The sequence below is a fragment of the Thalassophryne amazonica genome, chromosome 1 (assembly GCF_902500255.1).
Source record: "Thalassophryne amazonica chromosome 1, fThaAma1.1, whole genome shotgun sequence".
Lineage (NCBI taxonomy): Eukaryota > Metazoa > Chordata > Actinopteri > Batrachoidiformes > Batrachoididae > Thalassophryne > Thalassophryne amazonica.
Window position 1 is genome coordinate 37,776,491 of NC_047103.1, and position 26,877 is coordinate 37,803,367.

Consider the following 26,877-nt stretch of genomic DNA (forward strand, 5'->3'; position numbering starts at 1 on the left):
AAGAAGAAAAAATGTGCATTCATTCTGCACTGATAAATATTCATATGTGTGAGAGGTAAGGATCTAATCAAGCATCCATTGATGTGTCATCGTCCTCTGTGTCAGCCTACTAAATGGGTTTTTCTATGGAAATGAGACAGACAGTTTCAGACCCCTGAGCTGCCCTGATCATGAGGCATGCTGAGAGCTAAATGGATGTGGCCCTGTGCATCACAGGACAGTTGCTATTGGCAACAACCATCACACACTGTATAGACAAGATCATTTTCCCTTGTTAGATCCCTTCCATGCCATCTCCGTTCTTTGCTGTTGCAGCTTTTCTTTGGCCATCTGCCTCCCACCTTCTTTATTAGCAACATGTTGTCTCTCATCATATTCCACATTGTACCTTTACCACGTTCTTCTCAGTTATCTCTGGTTCTGATTTTTTTTTTTTAATTAACAGTAACTTTGGTACTGTTTTTGCTTGCTTCCTGTCGCCTCCTTTTCATTCTTTTATTCACATTCAGACTGATTCCTGGCACTTAGTCGGCACTGAACACGGCTGTGTTTGTCATATCGGACCTATTGTAGATAATTAGCTGAAATAATAGCCGCTCTGCGGGAGTCAGGCTGAGGGAAGGATGGATGGAAAGAGGAAGGGGAGGACCAGGAAGAATCTGTCTTCCACCTCATGGGGAGGAAATCTGTGTCAGTCTGTATTTGTGGAATATGCATGAAGGAAGCACAGTATTTACTGTACTCCAAAAACAGTTTTTACACATTAGTCAGTAGTCTGCATACAAATCAGGACATGTTGATTCCTGGTAGCTTCAACCAGAACAATAGAAACTCGCGGAATATAATGCAATGCTAGAATACCCTCTTCTTTATAATTCGCAGTTGTTTAATTGGTATCCCAGTGCAAGTGTATATATATATATATATATATATATATATATATATATTATATATATACACATTTATTGTATTTACTATTTTGATTCATTATTAAGATCCTGTTGTCTTACGTACAATTTGTGCATGTTTAATAAAGCCCCTCTATCAATCGATCAATCAATCATAAACAATATTTACATTTTAATGGGTGTCTGCAGGAGGGCCCGCGTGTGCGCATGCATAAGCTTTTGATAAGAGTGGAATTTAGCTTTGAGTTTTTTATATATATATATATATATATATATATATATTATATATATATACGAGGTCTGTTAGAAAAGTATCCGATCTTTTTATTTTTTGCAAAAACCTGATGGATTTGAATCACGTGTGCTTGCATGAGCCAACCTTGAACCTTTTTCACGCCTGTCAATTGCGTCATTGCCTTTGTGTGAGGACATGTGTAGTCTCTCGTCAGATTTTCATTACGAGGGAAAATGGCAGAAAGATTGGAGCAGTGTGACTGCATCAAATTTTGCCAGAAACTGGGCGACAGCCAGGTGGAAACCCATTCGGAAGATTCAGACGGCTTTCGGTGACGAACCTTGGGCATCATACAGATTAAGGAGCGGTACAACCCAGTTTAAAGACGTCGCATAACAATTGGAGAGCGAGCCACGTTCTGGTCGGCCATCAACATGCTGAAATGACCAGATCATTTCCAAAGTGAACGCTGTGGTGATGCGGGACCGTCGTGTGACTATCTGAGAAATTGCGGAAGAGGTGGACATCAGCAGTTTTTTGGCACATTCCACTGTGACAGAAGATTTGGCCATGAAAAGAGTTGCAGCAAAATTTCATCGGCACGAAGCTGCTGATGGAGCAAAGAGCCTCGTGTGTGTGTGTGTGTGTGTGGGTGTGCTGTGTGTGTGTGTGTGCTGTGTGTGTGTATATAATATATAATCTATATATATATATATATATATATATATTATATGTGGTGGTGTGGTGTGTCTGTGTGTGTTGTTTTTTGTTTTTGTTTTTTTCTCGTAGCCCCACAAGATAATTTTATTTCAGTTTGGCATCAGGATTGTCACCAATACATCACTGCTATTCGCTATGGCACAAGAGCGATACGTTCTTTCGCCATTTGCGAGGCTCCTAACATGATTTGCACCGTAACTGCATCGGGAGATCCGGCTCTGCACTCAGTCACAATAACCTAACAAATCTATATAAACATCCAGTGGTGGGCGCAAGTTAGCATCGATAACCATTAATCAGATAACTGAAAAGTATCTAACCGATAACCAATAATTTTTAGTATTGATTCGGACGCGGCCACATCAGATTACACTGTCGGCTTCTGATAAACCAGTTTCACTTTAAGCGCCGCAGGGGCTGCTGGGTAAATTCAAGGATCACAACACACAAGAATGCATGAAAAATGAATGAATAAAAAATAAAACCCCCAGACACTGTCATCATCTTTCAAAAGCAGTAAAACACAGTATTAGAAGTCACAGTTTATCTCGGTATTAGATACACCATCATTTACGAGCTAAAACTGCTGCTTTTTTTCACACGCTTTCAACCCTGCGGCTTAAACAACTGAAATACATCCTTTAATGCATTGATTGGCAGAGTAAATACACGTAGTAAATATAAATTCTTACCTGTTAGTTGCAGTGGGATTCATCTGAAAAATAATTGTCCTGAGATTATCCAAAACGGTCTCAGTGGTGAAGAAACATCCCAGTCTGTACACAGCTGTGCCGTGAGAGCTCCTCTCTCCCACCGAGTCTTGGCGATACTGTCAGCCACAAAGAAATAAATAAAATAATTTTAAATTAGTCTTTTTGTTTTTGTGTCCAGCAGGCTTCTTCTTCTTCTTCTTCTTTCTTCTACTTCTTCTTCTTTCGGATCCAATGGCGGATGGCACCAGCTTAAGGGGCATTTACCGTCACCTACCGGGCTGGTGAGTGATCGCTGAGATTTGACAAAACCTTAACTCCTGGCAGCCATAGTCATTTGTTTAGATGCAATGAAGCAATCCAGTGTCCTTTAGATATTTAAATAATTCTTTTTTGCATGATGTGTGATGGGTTTTGCAGCAGATTTCCAAGGGACAAGGGAAGAAACACTGTAACGTCCAAAGTGAACCTGAACTACACTACCCACAAGGCTCCCTGCGTCGACCGGCCAATTACATTTTGTGCTTAATGATGACATCAACAGCAAGCGACAGCCAGTCTGCCATAAATAAACACACCACCCTGCTCAGAGTGCCGCTCTCACTCGGACCGACATCTCTGCTATTTGGCATTGTGGGATAGCTCGCGCCTACAGCTGAGCTCGCGGACTACTTTCGCCACCCTGCTCAGTGTGCCGCTCTTGTTGGAGCAACAACACACAGAATGTGTCTCTTCCAGATAGATCTCTTTCACTGCAGCTTCTTGTTCTGACATTAACACGAAGTTAACACCCAAGTCTTTCATCGCCAACTGTAAATGGTAATCAGAACATTCCAGTTGTATCTTTCTGAACTCTTCCGCATCAAACTCCATCGTGTCAATATTTACAATGCTCATAAACTTTTAAGTTTCTTAAAAATTTATTATGGCCATGTTGTGAAGGTGTCATAACACGGACCCACAACAGGGGGCGCAAATGAACGGACAATGGATAAGAAAAGGAGTAACAATTTAATGTTGTGAAGGCACACAACGGAATACAGACAGAAAAATAATGGATGCCAATTGTACACAAGAGGACTGTGGGCAGGCTCGAAGATAGGAGACCTCTGGTGATCGAAGAGCCGGGGCCCACACCACTTCCACCACCAACGGCCTGAAGAACACCGGAGCCGCCAAGTCCTGAGTCCCCAGGTGGTCTCTGTCCTCCGTTGTCGGCCCTGGTACTGCTGGCAGACAAGAAACAGATGACGGTGAGTGTGAGTCCTCACGCCCAGCAACCTCTACACACAATTCCTCCGGGAGGGAAAACCTCCACCTCCAGATACGTTATCACTCGTGCAGCTCCTGTTTGTCCCTCTTCTGGATGGAGTGAGAGACGAAGACCGTCGTCCTCTCACTATCCGCCAATCCAATCTCCAACAGACTTCACAGGTGTACGGCTGCACAAAGATCACAATTTGAAAAAACACTCAGAAAGTACAGCAGAGAAGATTACCTCTAGTGGTAGATGATTTCTCGGAGAGGAGGTGGAGTTGTAATCCGCTTCTTATGAGGTGGTTGATGAGAGACAGCTGGTGTGGTTGACAAGTGACAGCTGTCACTTCCAGTGGCTCCGGCGCCCTCTCATGCTTGAAGCCCGCACTCCAAGCAGGGCGCCGACTGGTGGTGGTGGGCCAGCAGTACCTCCTCTTCAGCGGCCCACACAACAGGCCACTCTTAAAACTTTAGTTCTCTTTATAATTTTATTACTGGCAAATTTTAGAAATTGATTTTGATGAGATATTCGTTCGGCCATAACGAGAGCGTCCACTTTTAGCTTGTCATAAGCTAAGCTAGTGGCACTTGTGAGAGTGTGTAAACACACAACAGAAGGACTAAAATGTTTGATTTTAGGGTTTACAAACGTTTACCAGCAAAAAAAAATGTTATATGATTTTGATGAGATATTCGTTCGGCCATAACGAGAGCGTCCAATTTTAGCTTGTCATAAGCTAAGCTAGTGGCACTTGTGAGAGTGTGTAAACACACAACAGAAGGACTAAAATGTTTGATTTTAGGGCTTACAAACGTTTACCAGCAAAAAAAAAAAATGTTATATGATTTTGATGAGATATTCGTTCGGCCATAACAAGAGCGTCCACTTTTAGCTTGTCATAAGCTAAGCTAGTGGCACTTGTGAGAGTGTGTAAACATACAACAGAAGGACTAAAATGTTTGATTTTAGAGTTTACAAATGTTTACCAGCAAAAAAAAAAAAAATGTTATATGATTTTGATGAGATATTTGTTTGGCCATAACGAGAGCGTCCACTTTTAGCTTGTCATAAGCTAAGCTAGTGGCACTTGTGAGAGTGTGTAAACACACAACAGAAGGACTAAAATGTTTGATTTAGGGTTTACAAACATTTACCAGCAAAAAAAAATGTTATATGATTTTGATGAGATATTTGTTCGGCCATAACGAGAGCGTCCACTTTTAGCTTGTCATAAGCTAAGCTAGTGGCACTTGTGAGAGTGTGTAAACACACAACAGAAGGACTAAAATGTTTGATTTTAGGTTTTACTGTTTACCAGCAAAAAAAAAAAACTTATCTGAAAAGCTAATCCACTTGCAAAAACATTAGCTTTGATAATTATCTGATGTTGGATTAGCTGAACTGTGCCCACCACTATAAACGCCCACTCTTGCAAACACAAATAAATAAATATTCCATGGGTGGCACGGTGGCTTAGTGGTTAGTACTGATCCCTCTCTCATTAAGAAGGTTGTGGAATCGCTTCCCACCCTTTCTGTGTGGAGTTTGCATGTTCTCCTCGTGTCTGCGTGAGTTTTCTCTGGTTTCCTCCCACATCTAAAGACATGCAGGTTAGGTGAACAGGTGCTTTAAATTGTATGTAGGTGTGTGTGCGGGTGTGAATGTGTTTGTCTATATGGGGCCCTGCGACAGACTGGCATCCTGTCCAGGGTGTACCCCGCCTCACACCCTATGACTACTGGGATAGGCTCCAGACCCCCTGTGACCATGAATTGGAACAAGCATGTATAGAAAATGAATGAATAAATGAGTATATAATTTTTGTTATGCAAAAGCCCAAAATTAATTATTTGCTTCATAAAATGCATTAAAACATTGAATTAACTGATTGCTTCATCATGATTCACTGTTTCAAAATACTTGAAACAGTGAATGAAACATGTGTTTGGTTTGTCTATATGTGGCCCTGCGACAGCCTCATGACCTGCGACTGCTGGGATAGGCTCCAGCTTCCCACCCTCCCCACATGACCATTAGTTGGAGTAAGCGGGTATAAAAAATAGTTGGATTAATATACCATTAGATACCTTCAAACCATCAAATCAATTCAAATCAATCAATTTTATTTATATAGCGCCAAATCACAACAAACAGTTGCCCCAAGGCGCTTTATATTGCAAGGCAAAGCCATACAATAATTACGGAAAAACCCCAACAGTCAAAACGACCCCCTGTGAGCAAGCACTTGGCGACAGTGGGAAGGAAAAACTCCCTTTTAACAGGAAGAAAACCTCCAGCAGAACCAGGCTCAGGGAGGGGCAGTCTTCTGCTGGGACTGGTTGGGGCTGAGGGAGAGAATCAGGAAAAAGACATGCTGTGGAGGGGAGCAGAGATCAGTCACTAATGATTAAATGCAGAGTGGTGCATACAGAGCAAAAAGAGAAAGAAACACACAGTGCATCATGGGAAACCCCCCAGCAGTCTAAGTCTATAGCAGCATAAATAAGGGATGGTTCAGGGTCACCCTGATCCAGCCCTAACTATAAGCTTTAGCAAACAGGAAAGTTTTAAGCCGAATCTTAAAAGTAGAGAGGGTTGTCTGTCTCCCTGATCCGAATTGGGAGCTGGTCCAGAGGAGAGGAGCCTGAAAGCTGAAGGCTCTGCCTCCCAATCTACTCTTAAAAACCCTAGGAATACAAGTAAGCCTGGCAGTCTGAGAGCGAAGGCTCTAATTGGGTGATATGGTTACTATGAGGTCCCTAAGATAAGATGGGACTGATTATTCAAAACCTTATAAGTAAGAAGAAGAATTTTAAATCTATTCTAGAATTAACAGGAAGCCAATGAAGAGAAGCCAATATGGGTGAAATATGCTCTCTCCTTCTAGTCCCTGTCAGTACTCTAGCTCTGCAGCATTTGAATTAACTGAAGGCTTTTCAGGGAACTTTAGGACAACCTGATAATAATGAATTACAGTAGGTCCAGCTAGAGGAAATAAATGCATGAATTAGTTTTTCAGCATCACTGAACAAGACCCCTCTAATTTTAGAGATATGCGCAATGCAAAAAGCAGTCCTACATATGTATTTAATATGCGCATTGACATGGACATATCCTGATCAAAATGACTCCAAGATTTCTCACAGTATTACTAGAGGTCATCCAGAGTATGGATCTGGTTAGCCACCATGTTTCTAAGATTTGTGGGCCAAATACAATAACTTCAGTTTTATACTGAGTTTAAAGCAGGAAATTATGAGGACATCCATGTCTTTATGTCTGTAAGACAATCCTGCAGTTAGCCAATTGGTGTGTGTCCTCTGGCTCATGGATAGATAAGCTGGGTATCGTTGCGTAACAGTGAAAATTTTAAGCAAGGCTGTCTAATAATACTGCCTAAGGGAAGCCTGTATTAAAGTAAATAAAATTGGTCTAGCACAGAACCTTGTGGAACTCCATAATTAACCTTAGTCTGTGAAGACGATTCCCCTATTTACATGAAAAATTGTAATCTATTAGATAACATATGATTCAAACCACTGCAGCGCAGTGCTTAATTACCTATAGCATGCTCTAATCTCATGTAATAAAATTTTATGGTCAACAGTATCAAAAGCAGCACTAAGGTCTAACAGAACAAGTTACAGATGATGAGTCCATGTCTGAGGCCATAAGAAGATCATTGTAACCTTCACTAATGCTGTTTCTGTACTATGAATGAATTCTTAAACCCTGACTGAAACTCTTCAAATAGACCATTCCTCTGCAGATGATCAGTAGCTGTTTTACAACTACCCTTTCAAGAATTTTTGAGAGAAAAGGAAGGTTGGAGATTGGCCTATAATTAGCTAAGATAGCTGGGTCAAGTGATGGCTAATTACTGCCACCTTAAAAGCCTGTGGTACATAGCCAACTAATAAAGATAGATTGGTCATATTAAGACCGAAAGCATTAATTAATGGTAGGGCTTCCTTGAGCAGCCTGGTAGGAATGGGGTCTAATAGACATGTTGATGGTTTGGAGGAAGTAACTAATGAAAATAACTCAGACAGAACAATCGGAGAGAAAGAGTCTAACCAAATACGGCATCACTGAAAGCAGCCAAAGAGAACGATATGTCTTTGGGATGGTTCTGAGTAATTTTTTCTCTAATAGTTAAAATTTTATTAGCAAAGAAAGTCATGAAGTCATTACTAGTTAAAGTTAAAGGAATACTCGGCTCAATAGAGCTCTGACTCTTTGTCAGCCTGGTTACAGTGCTGAAAAGAAACCTGGGGTTCTTATTTTCTTCAATTAGTGATGAGTAGTAAGATGTCCTAGCTTTACGGAGGGCTTTTTTATAGAGCAACAGACTCTTTTTCCAGGCTAAGTGAAGATCTTCTAAATTAGTGAGACGCCATTTCCTCTCCAACTTACAGGTTATCTGCTTTAAGCTGCGAGTTTGTGAGTTATACCACGGAGTCAGGCACTTCTGATTTAAGGTTCTCTTTTTCAGAGGAGCTACAGCATCCAAAGTTGTCCTCAAAGAGGATATAAAACTATTGACGAGATAATCTAGTTCACTCACAGAGTTTAGGTAGCTACTCTGCCCTGTGTTGGTATATGGCATTGGAGAACATAAAGAAGGAATCATATCCTTAAACCTAGTTACAGTGCTTTCTGAAAGACTTCTACTGTAATGAAACTTATTTCCCACTGCTGGGTAGTCCATCAGAGTAAATGTAAATGTTATTAAGAAATGATCAGACAGAAGGGAGTTTTCAGGGAATACTGTTAAGTCTTCAATTTCCATACCATAAGTCAGAACAAGATCTAAGGTATGATTAAAGTGGTGGGTGGACTCATTTACATTTTGAGCAAAGCCAATCGAGTCTAACAATAGATTAAATGCAGTGTTGAGGCTGTCATTCTCAGCATCTGTGTGGATGTTAAAATTGCCCACTATAATTATCTTATCTGAGCTAAGCACTAAGTCAGACAAAAGGTCCGAAAATTCACAGAGAAACTCACAGTAACGACCAGGTGGATGATAGATAACAACAAATAAAACTGGTTTTTGGGACTTCCAATTTGGATGGACAACACTAAGAGTCAAGCTTTCAAATGAATTAAAGCTCTCTCTGGGTTTTTGATTAATTAATAAACTGGAGTGGAAGATTGCTGATAATCCTCCGCCTCGGCCCATGCTACGAGCGTTCTGACAGTTAGTGTGACTCGGGGGTGTTGACTCATTTAAACTAACATATTCATCCTGCTGTAACCAGGTTTCTGTAAGGCAGAATAAATCAATATGTTGATCAATTATTATATCATTTACTAACAGGGACTTAGAAGAGAGAGATCTAATGTTTAATAGACCACATTTAACTGTTTTAGTCTGTGGTGGAGTTGAAGGTGCTATATTATTTTTTCTTTTTGAATTTTTATGCTTAAATAGATTTTTGCTGGTTATTGGTGGTCTGGGAGCAGGCACCGTCTCTACGGGGATGGGGTAATGAGGGGATGGCAGGGGGAGAGAAGCTGCAGAGAGGTGTGTAAGACTACAACTCTGCTTCCTGGTCCCAACCCTGGATAGTCACGGTTTGGAGGATTTAAGAAAATTGGCCAGATTTCTAGAAATGAGAGCTGCTCCATCCAAAGTGGGATGGATGCCGTCTCTCCTAACAAGACCAGGATTTCCCCAGAAGCTTTGCCAATTATCTATGAAGCCCACCTCATTTTTTGGACACCACTCAGACAGCCAGCAATTCAGGGAGAACATGCGGCTAAACATGTCACTCCCGGTCCGATTGGGGAGGGGCCCAGAGAAAACTACAGAGTCCGACATTGTTTTTGCAAAGTTACACGCTGATTCAATGTTAATTTTAGTGACCTCCGATTGGCGTAACCTGGTGTCATTACTGCCGACGTGAATTACAGTCTTACCAAATTTACGATTAGCCTTAGCCAGCAGTTTCAAATTTCCTTCAATGTCGCCTGCTCTGGCCCCCGGAAGACAATTGACTATGGTTGCTGGTGTCGCTAACTTCACATTTCTCAAAACAGAGTCGCCAATAACCAGAGTTTGTTCCTCGGCGGGTGTCGCCGAGTGGAGAAAAATGGTTAGAAATGTGAACGGGTTGGCGGTGTACACGGGGCTTCTGTTTAGAACTACGCTTCCTCCTCACAGTCACCCAGTCGGCCTGCTTTCCCGGCTGCTCGGGATCTGCCGGAGGGGAACTAACGGCGGCTAAGCTACCTTGGTCCGCACCGACTACAGGGGCCTGGCTAGCTGTAGGATTTTCCAAGGTGCGGAGCCGAGTCTCCAATTCGCCCAGCCTGGCCTCCAAAGCTACGAATAAGCTACACTTATTACAAGTACCATTACTTCTAAAGGAGGCCGAGGAATAACTAAACATTTCACATCCAGAGCAGAGAAGTGCGGGAGAGACAGGAGAAGCTGCCATGCTAAACCGGCTAAGAGCTAGTAGCTGCGCTAAGCTAGCGGATTCCTAAAAACACACAAAGTGAATAATGTGTAAATAATTTAGAGGTGATTCAGCAGAGGGAGTGCTTTAGTTAAGGCACGTGAAGATTACACTGTGAAACAAATCGTTATCTAGGTAACTAGATCAATCTAACAATCAATCTGTGCTCCGGAACAGGAAGTGATACAATACCGCAGTGAGAGCCAACCACCAGTAGAGGCCAGCAGTGGAGGGTTTTGTTCATTTTGGTCATACAGCCTACTCGTTTGAGTTTTTCATCACCTGAGTGTCAACCTCAAATTAAATTTAAATTGTTAAAATATTTATTTTCAAGAAAATAATTAAATAAATAATAATAATAATAATAATAACAATAATAATAATGTGTCCTATTTTGTCACATTAAAAACATTTTTAAAAACCTACTCAGTCATCACCCTTAGAGATAGGGTGAAGAGCTCGGTCACTCGGGAGGAGCTCGGAGTCGAGCCGCTGCTCCTCCACGTTGAAAGGAGTCAGTTGTGGTGGCTTGGGCATCTTTTCCGGATGCCCCCTGGACGCCTCGCTGGAGAGGTGTTCCGGGCACGTCCCACTGGGAGGAGGCCCCGGGGAAGACCCAGGACACGCTGGAGGGACTACATCTCTCGGCTGGCTAGGGATCGCCTTGGGGTTCCCCCGGAGGAGCTGGGGGAGGTGTGTGTGGATCGGGAGGTCTGGGCGGCTTTGCTTGAGTTGCTGCCCCCGCGGCCCGACTCCGGATAAAGCGGAAGAAAATGGATGGATGGATACTCAGTCATCAAATTATAACCTCTATTTTCAAGGTACAACAAAAACATTTAATAATAAAATATCATCCAGTAATACATTGATTGCAAAATTATCATTAAATACAACCAATTTTTCTTATGAATTCCTCTAAACCAACTAAACAAATTTATTACTAAAAGGAAATTATGTGTTATGAAAAATTGTCACACATTTTGACTTACTTATATTATTGTTTGAATTTTATATATTAGATTAGATATTGAGCATTTTTTTTTTCATTATCTTGAAAACTTTAGGTCGATTGATTGTCCCTGCAACTTTTGCACATCACTGTGGTCACTTTAAAATGGAGCACCTGTGGATAGTATTGTGCTGCTGTTTGAAAAATTGTGATCATTAGGCCTTCCACATTTTACAAAATAGGTTGGATTACTCCACATATTAGTGGCAAAAATAGGAATGCGCTGGATACAATAGTAGAATGGATGAGTGAGGATGATTGCTGCTCTCCTGAAGCTTGTATAAATTCATCGGTGAAGTTAGTATCATTAAGTCTTATCACTGACAGCCCAATGTCCTCCGTTTTTATTTAAGAGGTGACAAATGACAAAACAGCTTAGGAAGATGTCCAGATAGAGTGGACGTCAATAGCGGTAGATCTGGGAGAGGATAAGTAAATGTCAAAGTGTGTGTGAAGGGGAGTCAATCAATAGGCTGAGAAATTTCTGCTCTAATATGGATCCCCATGAACCTGGTGTGCTGAAAAGAAAAGAAAGGAAAACAAGAAATGACTGCTTTGCTTTTCTAAGATAATATATGCAGGATAAGCAATGGGTTTCTTTTCTTTTCTTTTTTCTTTTTTTTTTTTTTTTTTTACTATTATTGTTATTAACACTCATTTCCCATCTGGGACTTGCACGCTGGAGGACACCTGAAAGACAAATGCAGGTCTTCTCACAGCATTCCGTAAGTCTTGTGAAAGTGTGAAAAACAATGTGTGAGGAGAGAAAAGGTGGAACAGAACACAGTGAAGTGGGAAGAATTAAAGGTGCAGAAATTCATGGTTGATGTAGCTTTTTTGGCGATGTTGTTATGTGTCGGACGCAGCCCGGAGAACCGACCAGCGTTTGAAGGACCCAGTATAAAATAAGCAGAGCACGGTACAAAGGATAACTGAATTTAATTACATAACAGTGATGTGAAAAAGTACAAACAAATAAGTGCGCGGTCTGGCGTGGTGGATTTGCGGTGCGCTCCTAGCAGCACAAACGGTCCGGAGCCAGAACCAGTTCGGACCCAAGGACCCTGCCGACACCCCCCAGGTGACCGCGACAAACCGAGTCTGTGAAAGAAGAAACCATCATGTGAGTCCACACTCCACACACAGAGAGACCACTCAAAGGTGTTCACAAACAGCAAACACTTCCTGGCTTAATCACTAATCAGCTTCCCACCCTGCAGGCATGGAACACCCTGTTCACATTCAACTGCAGTGGAAGCTGATTAAACGACTAACATAACAGCTCAATATAATAAGGTGTGAGGGACACCATATTTACTGACTGTAATAATGTTAGTCACAAAACCTAACGTACCTCAGGAAGTGTGCTGACGAGCGTGAGACCTCACCCCCCTCCTCTTTCACAGACCATGCATCAAACCTGGACGTTCTCTGCGTCCACTGATGATGAGATGGCTCTCGAGACGACGATCTCACCCGTCTGGTCACAAGGTCGACTCTCTGGCAAATACACACTGTGTACTCCAGACTTAAATGCCACCATGTTCCAATCCGTGTAGATGCACCACAGCTGTGAGTCCTGAACGAGCTGCACTTGATCAGCCTCAGGTGATCAGGGTGAGGTCCTGGTAACTCATCCACACAGCCACTCAGTCCCAAATGCGCACCACCTGGAAGGAAAACCAAAAGACAGAAACAGAAGACAAAACAAAGCCAGCCAGGCACGCCAGCCACAACAGCACCCCACCCTCACGGGAAGCCTCCCGGCGATCACACAAACCTGGCCCAGGAGAAACACCCCCCTCCAGGGACCATGGCTGGAAACCGTATCTGCATTCATCTTTCAACAGAATCTTCATCCAACAGAACGGTTGACGTCTTCTCCTCTGGCTGCATCTTTGCCCTTGTTTCTGTCAGTCAGTTAGCACAGGTGTGGCCAGGAGTTCTTAAACCTGTGCGGTCAGCCTTTGTCCAACCATGTTACAGTCTGATTAGTCATAAAACAAAAAAGACAAACACAAACAACCAAACCACCCCCCCCCCTCCCCAGAGGACCGTCCCATCAAACCCCGGGAAGAGGAGAAAAGAAAAACAACCCAAACTTAAGCTAACAAATAAAACGCTAACACCCCCCCCCCCCCCCCCCCCCGATGACATGTAGGGACCAACACCCCCCGAGGACATCCCACCAGCTCCAGGAGTAATAACCACAGCCGAGGTCCTCTTGGGATCCAAAGTCACCCACGGGGACTCCCAGCGCCTCCCAGAGGACCGTTCCATCAACCCCAGGAGACGCCTCCCCTCATGACCAACGGACCCAGCCCCGGCCGTCTATGGCTAGATGGACCCACAGCCCTTTCCCCCCCAGAGGACACCACAGTCAGACCCTGAGGGCGGAAACTGGGGGGAAAAACAAAAGGAAAGAAAAAACAAAACATACAAACAAAACAACCCCAACCCCACCCCCTCGGAGCAGTGGAAACTGGAAGCACGTCCAGCGTCACCAACCATGACCATACCCCAGAAGTCAACCTGGAGGAGTGGAACAGCGGTTATGGCAGACGGCACAAAACGGCGCCACCCCTCTGACTTCCAAACCAGCCACCAGCTGCGGGTATATCCCACTGCCCCTAACCTCAGCCACGCCGATGGCAGACGGCTCAAAGGCGCGCTGAAGCCGGAGGTGGAACAGGGAATCAATAAACAAAAAAAAAAAACAACAACCCCCCGAAACCCCCCCCCCCCCCCCCAGGTGCAGAGGTTACCTGGGAAACGCGCAGCATAACCAAACTGCACCACTCCAGCAACGCCGACACGTACGGCTCACACGGCTGGAGCCAGAGGAGAAGAGAGGGCATAACAGAAACAATAAAAAAAAAAGAAAAAGAAAAAACAACCCAATTACCCCCCCATCACCCCCCAGGGGACCGTCCCATCAAACCCTGGGAGGTGAAACTAAAGAATAAAAAGAAAGACTAAACAGACTAACATACAAGTTGCTTGGGTCTTTGTTTTTGCTCCAAACAGACTGCAGGGTCACGACCCCAGACCAGTAAATAGTTGTAAAAAAAAAATCCCACAGAAAAACCAACTCAAAAACACCCACAGAAATGACCAACACAAAACTAATCAGTGGTTTATACCGTCAAGCTCAAACAAATGGAACACACCGGTTTCACCTTAAGAGCTAACGGTTAATTGTACTCAGTCACCACAGAGGGAGCCAGAGTGCTAAAATGAAAAAAACCCCTTTGGTGACAGAGAAAACAAACTCGTGCCTGCTTTTCTGTGCGCAGCTGTGTGCAAACACACAACCAAAATGTGATTCAACTAAATTACGCCGGAGCTGAACAACAGACGCAGTAGCTATCATTACCCGGGGAAACGGGGCTACAACTGTAACACAGGAAGCACAGCGACCCGTGCCACAGAGCTCCGCCGTGCGCGTTCACCATTACAGACCCACTCCTGCAGCTTCCGTTTAAACCTCTTATCCGGTCGAAGTGTGACGCGAAGCCGTCGCCAGTCACACTCCACCACGACCCACGGATAAGGCCACACAGGAACACGGCTGCAAGAGCGCTCCAATCAGTATTCAGTAATGGGTTCTCAGACACGCACCATCCGGGCGGAGAGCACCCGCAACTGATCCGGATAACTTCTGAACGTCTGCTGCCGCCTTCCCGGCGCGGTACCGCCTCTGCTACCGCTGGGTCCGTGATGTTTGGCCAGAGACTACTGTTATGTGTTGAACGCAGCCCGGAGAACCGACCAGCGTTTGAAGGACCCAGTATAAAATAAGCAGAGCACGGAACAAAGGATAACTGAATTTAATTACACTCAACAAAAATATAAACGCAACACTTTTGGTTTTGCTCCCATTTTGTATGAGATGAACTCAAAGATCTAAAACTTTTTCCACATACACAATATCACCATTTCCCTCAAATATTGTTCACAAACCAGTCTAAATCTGTGATAGTGAGCACTTCTCCTTTGCTGAGATAATCCATCCCACCTCACAGGTGTGCCATACCAAGATGCCGATTAGACACCATGATTAGTGCACAGGTGTGCCTTAGACTGTCCACAATAAAAGGCCACTCTGAAAGGTGCAGTTTTGTTTCATTGGGGGGGGGGATACCAGTCAGTATCTGGTGTGACCACCATTTGACTCATGCAGTGCAACACATCTCCTTCGCACAGAGTTGATCAGGTTGTCAATTGTGGCCTGTGGAATGTTGGTCCACTCCTCTTCAATGGCTGTGCGATGTTGCTGGATATTGGCAGGAACTGGTACATGCTGTCGTATACGCTGGTCCAGAGCATCCCAAACATGCTCAATGGGTGACATGTCCGGTGAGTATACCGGCCATGCAAGAACTGGGACATTTTCAGCTTCCAAGAATTGTGTACAGATCCTTGCAACATGGGGCCGTGCATTATCCTGCTGCAACATGAGGTGATGTTCTTGGATTTATGGCACAACAATGGGCCTCAGGATCTCGTCACGGTATCTCTGTGCATTCAAATGCCATCAATAAAATGCATCTGTGTTCTTCGTCCATAACAGACGCCTGCCCATACCATAACCCCACCGCCACCATGGGCCACTCGATCCACAATATTGACATCAGAAAACCGCTCACCCACACGACGCCACACACGCTGTCTGCCATCTGCCCTGAACAGTGTGAACCAGGATTCATCCATGAAGAGAACACTCTCCAACGTGCCAAACGCCAGGGAATGTGAGCATTTGCCCACTCAAGTCCGTTAGGACGACAAACTGGAATCAGGTCGAGACCCCGATGAGGACGACGAGCATACAGATGAGCTTCCCTGAGACGGTTTCTGACAGTTCGTACAGAAATTCTTTGGTTATGCAAACTGATTGTTTCAGCAGCTGTCAGAGTGGCTGGTCTCAGACGATCTTGGAGGTGAACATGCTGGATGTGGAGGTCCTGGGCTGGTGTGGTTACACATGGTCTGCGGTTGTGAGGCTGGTTGGATGTACTGCCAAATTCTCTGAAACACCTTTGGAGACGGATTATGGTAGAGAAATGAACATTCAATACACGAGCAACAGCTCTGGTTGACATTCCTGCTGTCAGCATGCCAATTGCACGCTCCCTCAAATCTTACGACATCTATGCCATTGTGCTGTGTGATAAAACTGCACCTTTCAGAGTGGCCTTTTATTGTGGCCAGTCTAAGGCACACCTGTGCACTAATCATGCTGTCTAATCAGCATCTTGGTATGGCACACCTGTGAGGTGGGATGGATTATCTCAGCAAAGGAGAAGTGCTCACTATCACAGATTTAGACTGGTTTGTGAACAATATTTGAGGGAAATTGTGATATTGTGTATGTGGAAAAAGTTTTAGATCTTTCAGTTCATCTCATACAAAATGGGAGCAAAACCAAAAGTGTTGCATTTATATTTTTGTTGAGTGTACATAACAGTGATGTGAAAAAGTACAAACAAATAAGTGCGCGGTCTGGCGTGGTGGATTTGCGGTGTGCTCCTAGCAGCACAAACGGTCCGGAGCCAGAACCAGTTCGGACCCAAGGACCCCGCCGACATCCCCCAGGTGGCCGCGACAAACCGAGTCTGTGAAAGAAGAAACCATCATGTGAGTCCACACTCCACACACAGAGAGACCACTCAAAGGTGTTCACAAACAGCAAACACTTCCTGGCTTAATCACTAATCAGCTTCCAACCCTGCAGGCATGGAACACCCTGTTCACATTCAACTGCAGTGGAAGCTGATTAAACGACTAACATAACAGCTCAATATAATAAGGTGTGAGGGACACCACATTTACTGACTGTAATAATGTTAGTCACAAAACCTAACGTACCTCAGGAAGTGTGCTGACGAGCGTGAGACCTCACCCCTCCTCTTTCACAGACCATGCATCAAACCTGGACGTTCTCTGCGTCCACTGATGATGAGATGGCTCTCGAGACGACGGTCTCACCCGTCTGGTCACAAGGTCGAGTCTCTGGCAAATACACACTGTGTACGAGTACTCCAGACTTAAATGCCACCATGTTCCAATCCGTGTAGATGCACCACAGCTGTGAGTCCTGAACGAGCTGCACTTGATCAGCCTCAGGTGATCAGGGTGAGGTCCTGGTAACTCAGCCACACAGCCACTCAGTCCCAAATGCGCACCACCTGGAAGGAAAACCAAAAGACAGAAACAGAAGACAAACAAAAGCCAGCCAGGCACGCCAGCCACAACAGATGTAGCAGGAACGGGCTCCGGTGCTTTTCTCTGTGTCTGCTGAAAATCAGATGTGGAAGACAGAAGCTGTTACCAGAGGGTGCTATGTGTGGGAAACACATCTGGGTAGATCATACCACACTTTGGTTTCTCGTCCAGCATCAGTCCTAAAATGCACAACGTGCTGTAAGACTCCCCCTTTCAGGTCTTCTTGCATGCAGCAGGGAGTTTGGTGATTCATTCCATCCCCCCAAAACGCCCCCCCCCCCACCACCACCCACCTTCCCCTGCCCCCTCCAAGCTGGAGATGGCCACAAGGCATAAGCAAAGAGGAATATTCAGCTGGCAGTCATAAATACCACTGGGGCAAATGGAGAGGAGAGGCAACTGAAGAGATGGAGGCACAGCACAGAAAGATATTTCTTCAAATCAGGTGTTTCATCTTGACATCACAATATTCCCACTTGTGTGAAATTAAAAGGATAGAAATATAACTCATTTTAGCTTCTAATCCAACAGTTATCTATAGCTTGTCTAGACTCTATCCAACTCTTCTAAAAAAAAAAAAAAACTGCGGCTAGTTACAGCGAGGCGTTGCGTCTTCTTTTAAATGAAGGCCAGCCGCACTAAGAGAAAATGGGTTTCATTTTTGGAGATGTTCCATGTGATGACTTTTCTCCTCTCCCTGTTAGACGTGCTAGAGGTACATTTATTTTCTCTACTTATGCGGCATTCTCATTTGGCTGCTAAAGAATGTATATTTGACCTTTTGTAGCTTCCTCGTTGCGTCTTTATCCTCCTTTTAGCCATCCTTCAGGGTGACACCTAAAATATAACATGTCGACTTTGCTGCCATGTTGATGAGATATACGATGATCAATGTTTGCGAGGTCCTTAATACCAGAGAGAGGGGAAGAGGCAAGAGAGAGCGAGAGAGAGTGTGTGAAAATGAGAGAGCGAGTGAGATGGATGATTATCCTAAAAGTAGCGTGCTTAATTAGATGGAACGCTGCATACATTGTGGACTGAGCGGAATCATTGGGATAGATTAAAATACTAATTAAACAGGCCCTTGCCGAATTTGGAGTGTGAGGTGGGGTTCGGCTCTTCAGGTCATTTGCATAGCCTTCATCTGGCGAAATGGGATTTAAAGGACCTGCTCTCGTTATGTCTCCCTTTAATGCTCACTTTTTTTCGTTTCCCCTATTACCAATCACATTCACATGCTTACAAACTCAATTAAAATTATGCTTCATTTTTTTAAACACCCTTTCACTCTATAATTCAGAGTACTATTAAGAGCTCTTTGATTTTGTTTTTTAATATAGATGTTTCAATCAAGAGAGTGGGTCCGCAAAGCATTTGAGGAGAGAAAAGTAGGCAAAATGTGTGATCTTGAGCAGTGGATATTTAACGTTGCCTCGCTTTAGTTTGATTTGCATGAGAATGTCTTTCCTGAACAAAGCTTTAGAAATAGAGTGCCATATTTGATTAGATCAATAGATGTGAGGATCAAACTCCGTGGCGTATTAATTACTGCAAGAACAAAGGCAGGAGCTCAAGTTATTGTGTGCTGTGAATCTACAAGCACTTCATCTGCTTTCCTCGGTAGGTCTGCCTCAGACTGTGCACAGATAAATTACGTTTTTGGCAAGATACAGTGCATCTGGAAAGTATTCATGGTACTGCACTTTTTTTCCACATTTTATGCTACAGCCTTATTTCAAAATGGATGAAATTCATTTTTCCCCCTCAAAATTCTACACACAATACCCCATAATGACAATGTGAAAATGTTTTTTTTGCAAATTTATTAAAAGTAAATAATAATAATAATAATAATAAAACACTAAGAAACCACATGTACATAAGTATTCACAGCCTTTGCCATGAAGCTCAAAATTGAGCTCAGGTGCATCTTGTTTCCACTGATCATCCTACAGCTTAATTGGAGTCCACCTGGGGTAAATTCAGTTGATTTACCCCAGGTAAATCACTTCGCCTCGTTGATGGTATGTTCCAGCTTTCACGTCCTAAAATATTCCGTACCATTGAACCAGTGACATGCGGTGAGTTTGATGGCTGGGTGAGGCACTGACTTCATCACAATCAGATTTAAATACATGAAGCTCATAGAGTAGATTATTCACCGTTTGATTAACAGCAGTTAACGGGTTATGTTTAAAATCTCATATCAGCATTCTTTAAACATACAAATTGTAGCACACAAAAAGCATATTTAATTAAATAAACGTTATTTTGGTCTTACATTTACTTAGAAATGAAGTCCATGTACAGCTCTTCTGATAAAAGCATTGATGACTTGCTTGTGGAAGTTTTCCGTTATCTTCCTTCAGTTTTAAAAGTCTCTCTGTCTCAGTGGAGATCACTGCCAGAGAAGAAAGTCATCCTTCATCAGTCCTGTTCTGACTGTTTCTGCCTTTTCTGGTTTGAATCTGAGTGGTCGACCGCTCGTGTGTGATGACACGTCTTTCTAGATGCTTCAGGTCACAATATCCCATCTGAGTCCAGACATTGTCACAAGTTGAGAAAATATGGCAGGAAAAGCAGAAAAAGGCAGTTTCTTACTGGATGTCCACACAGCCAGACTTTAGTGTGTCCCGCTCCATTTGAAAAGAGCGGATCTTCTGTTGTCTGAAGCAAACCTTTCAGCTCCGGTCTTTGGCCGTCCTTTAATTATTACCTCCTGCTTTGATTGAAAGTCCCGTTTAGAAAATTGTTTCTGTTTGGATGTGTAATCCTCCATTCTGAAACTAAAGGTCAGGCGAGAGGAAAAAATAAATGAACGGCTGCTCTTGTAGCCTGTCACTTATTCTGCAGCTGAGGAGTTGCTGCAAGAAGAATCCCTGGGATTACTAGTGCCCCCTAACATGAGGCAGGAGAACAGCGTGCCTCACTTGGTGCATTTTTGCAGCCATTATGATCGCTCAGCACACGAAACACGTCACACACACATACAGCTGTTGACAAAAAACACTGTACGAGATCTGTTAGAAAAGTATCCGACCTTTTATTTTTTCAAAAACCATATGGATTTGAATCATGTGTGATTGCATCAGCCAAGCTTGAACCTTCATGCGCATGCGTGAGTTTTTCACGCCTGTCGGTTGCGTCATTCGCCTGTGAGCAGGTTTTGTGTGAGCACTGGTCCACCCCTCTCGTCGTTTTTTTATTGCGAATAAATGTCTGAACGATTTGGAGCTTTGCTGCATTAATTTTTTTCCAGAAACTGTGAGAGACCTCCAGGTGGACACCATTCGGAAAATTCATATGGCTTTCAGGGATGATTTTATGGGGATTACACAGATTAAGGAGTGATCCAGATGGTTTAAAGACCGCCCACAACTGCTGAGAGCGCCGATCGACAGGCTCAAACCCCGCTGAAACAACCAGATCATTTCCAATGTGAAGGCTTTGTTGATCCGGGACGTCGTCTGACTTTCACAAAAAGGCAGAAGGTGTGGACATCAGCACTTTTTCGTCACATTCCACTGTTACAGGAGTTATTGTCATGGAAAGAAAAGCGGAGGGATGTGCCACGGAGCCGTTCATTACGCAGCACAAAACCACCTCCGTGTTGGTCTCACAGGACGGCTTTCAGGTGGATTTCAGACGGCTGTCAGTTGCTTTTCAGTCGTGTGATTATCTGAGAAATTGAGCATGAGCTGGACATGCCCCAACATGTCCTGTGAGGCTTCATCACGGCGTTGCTTTGTGCCATGCGGCTCCACCGCGACGCGCGGAACTCCGCTCCTCTTTCCATGACAAAAACTCCTGTAACAGTGGAATTGTGCCGTTCATTTCTAAACTGGATGCTGTCTTGATCCGGTATGTCATCTGACTAGCACAGGAATTGTGAAAAGACGTGGACATCAGCACTTTTTCGGCACATTGAGACAGACGTGCGGAGGAGTTCCACGCGTCGTGGTGGAGACACATGGCGCAAAGCAACGCCGTGATGAAGCCTCACAGGACATGTTGGGGCATGTCCAGCTCATGCTCAATTTCTCGGATAATCACACGACTGAAAAGCAACTGACAGCCGTCTGAAATCCACCTGAAAGCCGTCCTGTGAGACCAACACGGAGGTGGTTTTGTGCCGCGTAATGAACGGCTCCGTTGCGCGTCCCTCCGCTTTTCTTTCCATGAAAAAAACTCCTGTAACAGTGGAATGTGCCGAAAAAGTGCTGATGTCCACGCCTTCTGCCTTTTTGTGAAAGTCAGACGACGTCTCGGATCAACAAAGCCTTCATGTTGGAAATGATCTGGTTGTTTCAGCGGGGTTTGAGGCTCTCGATCGGCGCTCGGAGCGCAGTGCGCTCTCAGCAGTTGTGGGCGGTCTTTAAACCGTCTGGATCACCCCTTAATCTGTGTAATCCCCATAAAATCGTCCCTGAAAGCCATATTATTTTTCCGAACGGTGTCCACCTGGAGGACCCTCACAGTTTCTGGAAAAAAATTAATGCAGCAAAGCTCCAAATCGTTCAGACATTTATTCGCAATAAAAAAACGACGAGAGGGGTGGACCAGTGCTCACACAAAGCCTGCTCACAGGCGAATGACGCAACCGACAGGCGTGAAAAAACTCATGCATGCGCACGAAGGTTCAAGCTTGGCTGATGCAATCACACGTGATTCAAATACATATGGTTTTTGAAAAAAATAAGGTCGGACACTTTTCTAACAGACCTCGTACATTATGTACATCAGCTAAACTATGGAATTTAAGTTCATACAACCAAAATGTTTGGCCATTTAATAGCGACATACAGAGAGACAGTGAGGCAGAGTCTCACTGCACAGCATGCCAGTAGTTAGCCCAGTGATTGCACAATCCAAGGTGAGGCACAGCTGGCTGCTGCCTCATCGCGCGTCTCTTTTCAGTATTTGAACGGCAAATGTGAAAATTCAGCAATTTTGAATAAAAAATAGTCTAAAACTGGTGAAGTTAAAAGGAAAATAACTTTATAGTACAAATCACTGGATAAATATAACCATTTAATTTATTTTTTCATTTTACATTTTCCATGATGACACAGCCTCACCTGCTTCACCTGACTGCATGTCATTGCATTGAACTCATAAACATTCATTATTTGTATACTATTAACTCTTAATCCACCATGGTGTGGGAACTATAGAATCATTGCAGATGAAAGATTTGGGATGTTCATATCATAATCCTCTACAGGAAATTTTGCTGAGTAAAATTTACTCTGCTGGGATAACATTTGGTCCCAGTCTAAATAGAGTTAAATATACTCTACCACAGGGCTAAATCAACTCAACACACAGTGTAAATCAACTCTTATCAGAGCAAAACCACTTGCACTGACTAGACGTGTCGCCGACAGAACGGTCTCCCCTAAAAATCATCCCCCCCTAAAAATCAATGAACCACGGTTCACTGATTATCACCTTATTTATGCTTCAAACTGCACTCCAGTCATCATCTATCTCAGCGACAGATATCTGAAGTTTTTGTACAACAATCATTTCCACATAAATTCAGCATTATTTCATCATAAAAGACGGAGGAAGCGATCAGGGCGCTGCGGCTATACAAGCTGCCAGCTGATGCGTTCACTGCGTGTTGTTTATTTCAAAGTGTCACCAAGTATCGCCTTGTTTCTGCTTAAAACTGCCTAGTTTCTGCTTAAAACTGACTTTAGAATGATTTAAGAGGTTTTACCTTGTCATCTGATGGTTAATAATCCCATTAATCCATTTGATCGCTTTGCGTGGAGAGACTCTGTCTCAGACGTGCTGCTGAGCTCCAAAATGAGGCATGCGTAGTGGAGGCAGGGCGGGGTTAATTTTTAAGGGGGGGATTGTTCAGTCGGCATCAACGTAGAGTTGATTTCACTCTATAATAGTGTTTTTTACTCTATGTAGACTGGGATCAAATGTGAGCCCAGCAGAGTACATTTTACTCAGCACAATTTGCTGTGTGCTCTCGTGTCAGTTCAGGGGGCACCAACTTTGACCTGCAGGTACTTTTTCTGTCAAATCAGGGAGGTTTCAAATATTATTGAGTGCCCAAATACCCAAGCCTCTACACTACAGTACCATTTATTAATTTATTTCTTAAATGATTGATTGTCTGCATAAGCTACAGATTGTTTACGTATTGATGTTATGCCGTTTATTTATTGTAACATTAATGGTTTGATTCTATGTGTATTTTGGTTATGGCAGCTTGTTTATTTGATGTTCTAGTGTTTAATCAATGGATATACTGATTTTCAAAAATTTTTGATGTTAGTGCGCTTGCTTCCCAACAGAATGTCCCTGGTTCAAGACTACCCATGCTGTATTCTACATTTTTATCTGCAGTTGCATCAGGAAGGGCATCTACTGTCAAACCAAATCAGTGTGCAGTCCATACTGGACATGCTGCAGTAACCTTGAGCAAAAAATGGGACAAGCCAAAAGAAAGTAGCCAGTGAAGGTGTTTATATATGACACAAGCTGAGTTACCCATTCTATGCACGGGTGATAGAGATGAATTTTAGCCATGTCATTGTACTCGTATATTTCATGTCACTTTAGTTAAAGTGTAGTAAGTTGCACTGCTTTGTATGTATGTTGTCATCGTTAATATTTAGAGAGCAATTTGTGACATTCATGACACTTAAGTGAATGATGATAAAAGGTGACAGCATGTCATATCACTGCAATACTCTGGCTGTACACAGCAGGTACATTTTAATTGAAAAAAATGCATGCTTTAACTGGCACACAGTGCACGCTGGCCCATTCGGATTGTAATTAAAGTTCACCCTAGCCAGTCGCTACTATGTAGTAAATAAAGTGTGATGCATGCTACCTGACCTGAGTATCACATGAACTCTGATCTAATATATAAGGCTGACCGTGTGTGTGTTCGCACACGAATGCTTTCAACCTAAGGGTCCTAGTGACCTCCCACCTTGGTGCCCCCAGTCACCATAGCAAGTTTGGTGAGGATTGCTTAATTACTGTGGCTGTGTTTTTATATATATATATATATATATATATATATATATATATATATATATTCAGGTGTAGAGGTAAAATTCGAGCAGCCATGCCACTCCAGCATACCTGATCCTGTCAGATCTCAGAAATTAAGCAGAATAGGCCTTGATTAGTACTTGACAGTAGACACTGTAGAACTGGAGTTGTGTCAGGGAGGGCATCCAGAGTAATATGACCCAAATCCAAATTCAGATCTGCACTGTGGTAATCCTGAGCAATGGGGGGCAACTTGAAGCAAAAATAAATAAAATGATGGCTGCACACAGAGCCGCAGGCACAGTGGTTAGCACTGTTGCCTCACAGTGAGAAGGTCATGAGTTCGATTCCCACCTGTGGCCTTTCTGTGCGGAGTCTGTATGTTCTCCCTGTGTTTGCGTGGGTTCTCTCTGGGTGCTCCAGCTTCCTCCCACATTCAGAAGACACGCAGGTTAGGTGGACTGGAAGCTTTGACATTGTCCATAGATCTGCGTGTGGGTGTGAATGTGTTTGTTTGTCTATATGTAGCCCTGCGACAGCCTGGGGTCCTGTCCAGGGTGTACACTGCCTTGTGCTCTATGACTGCTGGGATAGGCTCCAGCCCCCCGTGATCCTTAATTGGACCTTAATTGGACCTTAATTGGAAGCGGTTGAAGATGTGTGTGTGTGTGTGTGTGTGTGTGTGTGTGTGTGTGTGTGTGTGTGTGTGTGTGTGTGTGTGTGTGTGTGCGCATGCAGAGCCACTGTGATGAACTTTTAACTTTAGAGGTGAACCAGTTAGTACATGAGTTGGATTTAATATAGTTAAAGAAGCTGTTGTGCCTTGGCAGAGGGATGCATTCTACTTGAGTGCCCTTCTAGTGGCTTGTTTTCATGAACATTTCTCTATGTGTGGTCTCGTCACATTCTGTGTGATCAGTTTGACATCTGACTCATGCCGATACCTTCACCACATGATTTTCACTTTCACTGACCGCTTATTCTGTGTGTGATGCCTCAGGAAGTGAAAAATCTGCTACTTTGTCATGTACTGCTCATCCTCACACCTCCTCTGCTTTTGTCTCCTGTGCAGTTCAACACAAGCAGCAGCTGGAGAAGGAGACGGGCCTGAAGATAGTGGAGGCTGGAGTCAGTGATGTAAGTTGTATTCTCTAAAAATATCTCCCTGAATGATCACTTATTCAAGGCCGTGTGTAAAGACGAGCGCAGTGGTGGCTGTGCACAGTCTCCACGGTTTCCACTAGGAGGATAGGAATCGTTTGAGTTCAACTTCCGTATCGCACCTGCAGCTTCATTTTGTGCAGCCAGACGTTAATCTTGAGCAGAAATTAATTCTGAACACAGATCCTTTTAAGCGTGTTGTTCATTTAATCCCCCCATATTCATTTCTTTTATCTCCCTAAGTGCTGTTGTTGCCATGGCAAATAAAACACAGGCAGACAAAAAGCCTCATGCTTTTGTTAACCTTAAAGTAAGTGTTGCTCATCCTGCAAAGCAACAATAACAAGATTATCTGGAGTGCTGTCACTTTGTAGGGAGCCCTGATGCTCCGGTGACATATTCATTGGGGGAAAAATAAATAAATAAATAAATAACGCAGAGTACAGGAGGACACTTAGGATGAAAGAAGAAAAAATGTGCATTCATTCTGCACTGATAAATATTCATATGTGTGAGAGGTAAGGATCTAATCAAGCATCCATTGATGTGTCATCGTCCTCTGTGTCAGCCTACTAAATGGGTTTTTCTATGGAAATGAGACAGACAGTTTCAGACCCCTGAGCTGCCCTGATCATGAGGCATGCTGAGAGCTAAATGGATGTGGCCTGTGCATCACAGGACAGTTGCTATTGGCAACAACCATCACACACTGTATAGACAAGATCATTTTCCCTTGTTAGATCCCTTCCATGCCATCTCCGTTCTTTGCTGTTGCAGCTTTTCTTTGGCCATCTGCCTCCCACCTTCTTTATTAGCAACATGTTGTCTCTCATCATATTCCACATTGTACCTTTACCACGTTCTTCTCAGTTATCTCTGGTTCTGATTTTTTTTTTTAATTAACAGTAACTTTGGTACTGTTTTTGCTTGCTTCCTGTCGCCTCCTTTTCATTCTTTATTCACATTCAGACTGATTCCTGGCACTTAGTCGGCACTGAACACGGCTGTGTTTGTCATATCGGACCTATTTGTAGATAATTAGCTGAAATAATAGCCGCTCTGCGGGAGTCAGGCTGAGGGAAGGATGGATGGAAAGAGGAAGGGAGGACAGGAAGAATCTGTCTTCCACCTCATGGGGAGGAAATCTGTGTCAGT

At 43.6% G+C, this 26,877-nt stretch overlaps 1 protein-coding gene across 1 annotated transcript in view; it reads left to right on the forward strand.

Annotated features, from left to right (window-relative positions):
• ptprn2 (protein tyrosine phosphatase receptor type N2) overlaps positions 1-26,877 on the forward strand; it is a 471,897-nt gene that overhangs the window by 322,357 nt on the left and 122,663 nt on the right. The gene's annotated exons all lie outside the window — the stretch shown is intronic.